The sequence below is a fragment of the Sinohyriopsis cumingii genome, chromosome 2, assembly GCF_028554795.1.
Source record: "Sinohyriopsis cumingii isolate HCF-2022 chromosome 2, ASM2855479v2, whole genome shotgun sequence".
Classification (NCBI taxonomy): domain Eukaryota; kingdom Metazoa; phylum Mollusca; class Bivalvia; order Unionida; family Unionidae; genus Sinohyriopsis; species Sinohyriopsis cumingii.
Window position 1 is genome coordinate 114,923,877 of NC_142962.1, and position 7,926 is coordinate 114,931,802.

A 7,926-nucleotide genomic window follows, 5' to 3' on the forward strand; every position below is an offset into this window, starting at 1 on the left:
TGTTCTATGCCTATATTACAGCTTCCTTGCGGATCAATAATAACGGTTGTACATTATCCTGATTTCTCGTAATGTTGTATGATGGGAAATATTTGAAAACCATAAATAATACTTCTACGAGTAATTAATTACGACGTAATTAGTTAAACTGACTAATTACGATCATAAAAAATCAAAAATCTACGAAGAAAACTATATATTAAAAAGTAATCTCCCTTTTATATAATCAAAAATTCAGTAGTATACGATCAGACAGTACTGGGTCCCATCAAATAATAAACGGTTTTGATAGTTTATCTCGTTAACAATATTGAAAGGTGATTTTCTGCTTATATTTTTTCGAGAAAGCGGTTTTATATATATTTTCTGCTACTTTTTGTACTGAATGCGGGGTAATATCAAAATATTTCGCAGCTGAATGCATCGAACGAAATATAATTACTTCGCCAGTTTCTGTGTTTGTGGAATTTACCGCCCTCTTTCCGATTGTTTTACATCTTCCTGTATTACCACATGCAGAGTTCACGCTTCGTGTGACAACTCGAAGGTTGGATAAACTATTATTTTGAGGATTCCCATCAATATGATCAATAACAAGACCGTCATTGATCATCCCATTATGACATTCATAGGTGAATCTATCACACAGATAATGTTTCTTTTCTCCATTGTATGTGAACATTAGATAACCAGCATTAGTAATATAACCAACTGGTTTTTTTAACCTGCAGTGTCTGATGACACCATTAATATCTGATTCATAGTTTGTTATGACTTGATGTGGGACAAATTTATTTTGCTCCATATATACAATAATATTATTTGTTTAAATCATTGTTTGTCTGAAATCTTGATATATAATCCTCCACGGATTTTATAGCGTTTTCACCATTATTATTTTTTTTGTCATAATATCTTTTAAGTTCTCTGAACCGTTTTCCACCGCACTTTCCACATAATCGTGTTTTTCCTCGCACTCCAATACCACACCGCAGACATGGTATTGGTCCTAGACATCCTCGTCGTATGTTTTGTGAGTGCATCCAACAAAATTCCTTTCTGCAGGATTTGTTGCATCGATTTACTGAGCCGATCATCAACCATCTGCATTGAGACATTGTATATATAATATTTTTTATTTTAAATATTTGTTTTAATTATATGAACGAGTTTGAGAGATTATCCCAAACTAGGCCTGTTAAATATAAATTCAACCTCGACAGATTATTTCCAGACTTGCCAGTGCGAGATTTGGTTGATCCGAAAAATAAAAGTTTGATCTTGAAAATTCACGACGCCAAGAAAGAATTTTACACGGATGGTGCATCTCATACATGGTCAACGTTCAAGATTATACGCAACACTGACAAAGTCAGTGTCGACTCTGTCACGGACGCCACAATGAATGACAAGCGAGCGGCAACTATCATTAACTATATCGCTGAATACGAGGGCAATCAAAAATATTTCTTCAGAGTAAAATTTATTGTATTAACAGAAACAGGTAGTTGGATTATCCGTGACAAATATGATCCTGTCCTTGGCAATAATAAAACTGTCATATTAAGTAAAAATTCCAGACCGGGTCTACTGACGGGTATTGACAAACCGTATTATGAGCGAGCGTATCCTGTAACAGCGGTTATTTATGGAATCTATGAGATAAATAAAAAACCCAACGTTGATAAACTAGCGCCGATGAAATTTTCAAGGTTAAATTGTGTAGCCGAACGAGTAATAGAACACTTTACAAACGCGATGCGTGGAAATGGATTAACTGATTTAAGGCGTGAAAAAATAAACTCGTGGGCTGATTCAGTTAAGGATACCGGTGCTACAATAAAAGATGTTGCTGAACTAGGAAAACTATTAAAATTTCCAATAACCGTAGCGACAATTACGGGAGAGGTACTGTACGAATCGAAATATAAATCGAAAGGAGCTCCAATAAATATTATTGATCATAACGCGCATGCATGGACTAGCGCAGTAACAATATTTCCACGTGATCGAACTGTTAGATTTTACACCCCCCCCCCCGATAATTCTGGGGGAGGTATGTTTGATTTTATTAACGAAATAAGTAAAAACGATCCTGTATCGGTATGGTTATTTAAAAGTAAAAAGTAATTAGGAAGGTGAATTTGATCAGTTTGTCAGACCAAATGGTGAAATATATTGAACAGAATCCCTCCATGACGAGATGAAAAATCTTGCGGAGAAGTTTTTAGAATGCAAGCACGCGGAAAATACTGACAAATTACTAACTAATTGTTTTACCGTTCCATCTGTTGCGGCTCATTTCGCGAGAGAAAAAAATTCATGGAAACCAACACGATTTGATTTACTCGAGGACGTACGCGCAAGTTGCGTCGAATACGGACACGGTGGATTGTGGAATACCAAATATAATTACAATGATGTTATTTCGGTTGATATGGTTGCATGTTATCCAGGAAGTTTTCTAGGATACGGAGATTGTTCTGTATACTTTAAAAGATTTGGTCACCCTACAAACGAGATGACGCGAGTGGCAATTAATGGACCATTACCTGATTTTGATCTGACTGGATTCGCCTGTATTGAATCATTCGAGTTTAACGAAAATCTTCACAAGATTTGTTATGTTTGGTTTGGTAGACATTTTTGTGAAAAACGTTGGGCACCTATAGGTTTATTACGATATATGCTAGATTGTGCGATACTGACATCGTTGGTGGTCAGTGAGGCAATTATATCATATCATGCACAGACGAAAGTTTGGTTGCCCATGTCAGATTCTGAAGTTATTAGCGAATTTAAGGATGTTTCCGAAGATGATATTCCTAAAATTCTCGAGAATAAACTCAAAACCGCAAAAGATCTCGGTAGAAACATTATAGGTAAATTTACTCAAGGTGGTGCATATGATTATAAAAGACATCACGCACGATTAATTCTAGATGATGCCGAGTACAATTTTATAATCGCTGATACAACAGCGAGAAATATATTTGTAAATCGAGAAAGTGTTTATTTATCCGACGGAACAAAATTGGGTACGATCGTTAGTTACATAAATGACGTCTCCCCACAGTATACTCATCTAAGATCTTCCATGTTGGCGTATGTTTCTATAAATTTATTATCGATGATTAATAGATTTCCTGAGACCGCAGTCAGAGTCGCAACAGATTCGTTTTATATTTCAAGTAAATATTTAGAATCTGTTATGAAATTTACAAGTAATGATGAACGATGGAGTTCGTGGAGAATAAAAGAGGAACTATTACACAATTATACAGAATCAGCAGATGTTCCAATGAGAGATTTTTATCGTAAGGGTAATAAAATATCAGAAATGTCGAAAACGCCATCACTGAGTGATCCAATAACTAGATATAAGACAATATATCTCAATGGACCTGGTGGATGCGACAAAACGACTCGAGCCATTAATGTTTTTAGAAATTCAGATATAATCGTGCTGACACCCACACATAGACTCGCACGCGAGATGAAACAGCGGCAAGTACAATCGTGTACGTATCATAGTTTCTTTCGATGGCGCGGGGATACATGGACTCCTGAACGGATGGGAGAAAAATATATACCTAAAATAATTATTTGGGACGAGATATGTACGGTGTCATTGGATACATTAAAAACGTTTCTTGATTGGTTGTTGACGAAAAATACCGCTATAATAATGTGTGGCGATCATGGTCAACCGCCGCCTTTTGTTGGACCATCTCCACATGATTGGTTAAAAAATTTCGTTGATTATTATGAAGAAATAGATGATGATCATAGAGCTCTCGATGCAAATTTAAAGGAGTTTAAAAAATTAATCAGATTACAATCAAACAAAATTCAGTGTGAAATAATACTTGGAGTGATCTCAGAGACATCAATGGGTGATTTTTTAAATTTATGGAGACCCACCGATTTGATCGTAGCAAGTAGAAAAATAATCAGAAACGATTTACAACAACAGTTATTTCAACTACATAAAGAAAAATACTCAGAATTACCCGTACCGTTGTGTTATAGACCATCAGATACACGAAAACAGAATATTAATGTTGATATTCAAGGACAGACTGAAAAACAGAATCTCGTATTAAATGATATTGTTGCCGTTGATATCAGTGTGGTCGAAGATGCATTACGCGCTGACAAATCTCCATGGGTGTTGGGATACGCCATGACGATCCACTCGTCTCAGGGATTAACTATTTCTGATACACGAGTCTGGATTGTAGACGATCGCATCGAGTGGTCAAATTTAGTTTATTTAGCGGTATCGAGGGTCAGAAAAATATCTCAATTACGTAGAATTATAGTTCCTGAAATCGTTGATAAATTTAACATCATCGATGATGATATAATAAGAAAAAAATTAATCGGATACAAACAATCTGATAAAAAAAATAAACGTGACTTTAATCTTGATGTTGAATTTATTATTGAGTTAAAACAGCAGCAGAATAATTATTGCACAAGTTGCAATTGTATAATGCTGTGGAGGTATTCGAGTAATGATTCAAGACAATTTACCGTAGATAGAAAAGATAATAGTCGCGGTCATACACGAGAAAATACCATGTTGACCTGTCTTGAGTGTAATCGACGTAGAGGCGCCAGCGCCTTGGGTGCTAGTTAAGTGATCGCGATGGTAGTTGTGTATCCGCGGGAATTATTTGTAGTTGTTCACGTACAAATCCACGCTGAGGAGCAGCCGAATCTAATCTGTAGATTGCAGGTCTACCTGAGGATCTTGTCACGGTGGATATTTTGTGTGTGGTAACACTCCAAATAGGATCAGTCGCTCTCGCTTTACCACCTTCAAGTTCACCAGGCTCATATAAATATCTGACTGTAACATCACCCAATATTTTTTGTTTTTCAACATCTTTTCGTTGTGTTGGTATATTTTTTTTTGTAATTGCATTAATGGGTTTCATGTTGGTTGTTCGTGTAATCTCATTATTTAATGCAGCTATCACGCTTGGTAATCTTGCAATCCACTCGCGAGATCTTTTATCTTGAATAAATTCCCTCGCGTATTGATATCCAAATAACCGCTCAGCGAGTGTTCGATTAAATCGCTCAACAATTGCCTGATCACGGTGAATTGCAGTATGACCTCGTCGTATTTTGGTATTATGTTGTTTCATCAACGATGAAACTGGACCAAGAAATTCCTTACCAGGATCAACCTGTAGTAGCTGTGGCCATCGCAGACCACCTTGTGGTCCGAGTCCTCGTTGATAAATTCGTTCAAACGCATCGGCTACTTCAGATGATGTTTTCGCTGATAGCGGCTCTGCTTCTTTATATCTACTTGCAACATCAACTACGGTTAACGCGTATTTGTACGTTTTTCTATGCACAGTATCATGCGGTAAAAACAGAATATCAGCCTGATGAACTTCATTAGGAACACTGACATCGAAATACGCGTACTGAATTCGTTTCGGTGGTGGTAGATAAATTTGCCATATTGCCTGTTTGGATAACCACGTTTTAGCAGTAGAATGTTTAACCGCTGCTGCATCAGCAAGTTTACCAATTGCTGCTTTACCTCTCCAGTATCCTCTTGGTGAATAATAAATCGATTCCATTATTAATTACCAGCCCCAAGCGCTAATTTACCTTTCATCGCGGATCTTACTAACCAATTAGCTAATGATTCTCTAATATTTTTATTTTTTATAGAATTTAATGCATGAATTAATTTCACATCTGCAATATGTCTATCTTGTAGATTTTGACTTTTATAAGCTACATCATGAGCGTGACAAGCTCGATCAATAGCGTTTATTGGTTCCTCGCCTGGTTTTGGTTGATCTTGATTATCGAGCCTGATATCAAGTCTGGTACCAGGACCGCAATAATTATATACCGGTAGATGTTTTTCTGCGCTGTATTTAGCCCATGGAGCACCTGGAAACTTTGACATCAAATTAGCAATATCACCACCGCGCTTATTAGGTAAAAACGAAAATTTCTTTCTACCGCACACAGAACATTTTCCACCATACGCTATTTTTTTATTTTTTGTTGTAACCGTAGCTAAATTAGTAGTTGGAGTTTTAACTCTACAACGTAAGCAATATAAATTCATGACATAATATATATATGGATATAATTGATTTCTCAGAAACAAGAAAACGAGATCCAGTTAAACACCACCCTGCGTTACCAAATTCCATCAGAATGATTATCATAGGACCATCTGGATCGGGTAAGACGCAGTTATTACTTAATCTGATAATGAGATGGTTGAAATGGGATAAATTGTATTTAGTAGCACCATCCGCTGATGATCAACGATGTTATGATGTACTTAAAGATTTCAATGAAAACGCGCGATTACTGGATGAGGGTAATGATGTTATAGAGTTTATAACCGATATTGATGAAGCACCATCCGTAGATTCCATAGACGGATTTATTAATAATTTAGTTGTATACGACGATGTAATGCTAGATAAACAATCAAATCCAGCCAGAATATTTTCCCGAGGTAGACATAAAAATACAGACGTGATCTATGTTACTCAACGATATACACAAATTCCGAAAGTGATCAGAGACAACTGCAACATTTTAGTTGTGTTTAATGGCGTAGACACACACACACTTAGAAATATTCATCAAACTTGGTGTGGTGGTGACATGGATTTAATTAAATTCAAAAATTTCTTCTCACGAGCGCAAGCTACTCCACATGGATTTATAACAATAAATTTGCATGATCCAAGAACAAGATATCGTGTGGGTCTTGATAAAATATTTGGATAAATTAATAAATTTAATTAATAAGATATCATTCATATAATGAACAACTGTGCGTGGTTGCGTCAAGGAACCACTAACAAATGTGATAAAAAATGCCGTGGAGAATATTGTAAAAAACATAATTATCTTATAAAGAAAAATCCTCATGCTGGTCCACGAAGTTGTGTTGGATGTAACAACGGCGTTAGAGGATTATATCAGATTTGCAAAAATTGCGGTGGAGATCGATACAGAAGTTTGATGATATATTATAAACACAGAAAGAACATAAATCCAAAAATAGAAAAACCACCATCAGAACGTGAATATTACTTGAAACATAGAACAAATTCCCATGATTCAGATGAAGATTCCGAAGATTCCCATGATTCAGATGAAAAGAAAAATATTCATCAAACTTAAAAACTTCTTTTACAACATGAATAGCAGCAGAGAGGGGGTGTCTACAATTCTGTTTAGGACAAACAATAATCGTAGACGTGGTATTGACCTCTATGAAGGGTCACTATTTTTTTTTTTGGTCCAAACACAAGGGTGACAACTCCCTTAAGTGGTCTGTTCACCCTCTCTGCTGCTACACGCTTTGGCAATCTCACCGTACCCATCCCTCCCACTTCTAAACATAATGGCTAAAAACCACATAACTGCAAAGTGACACATGTAACAAAACACTCTGTACTTGTTTACACAGTTGTGACGAATACAACGAGAAAGCCGTTGGTCGACTCAGCTGGAAACCGACCCAAGGGGTGGGGTGGGGGTGGGGGTGGGGATTTGGCCCGGGCATAAACCCCTAAAAAGCATCGAGAAGCGACTTTTTTAAATAAGCAATTCTGAAAATAATAAATATTCTTCATTGTGTACTTTGTTATCTTTTAAATCGTTTTATAGTAAATTATATGCGGTTATTTTGGCGTTCCAAATTTCAATATAACCAGGGCCAAGGGGATTAGAACATACGAAGTAGTCCAGGCTTCTCTCTATCTCTGAAGGAATATGGCTGGAAATAACTGATTTAATACCCTTTCTTCCATACCAACGCATTTTTGTATTACTTCTGACATCTTAAATTGCTCCCCTGAAAAATGCATCGTGGTATATTTCTTATTGCAATATGCAAAAAAAACTCCCGGTTCTCAT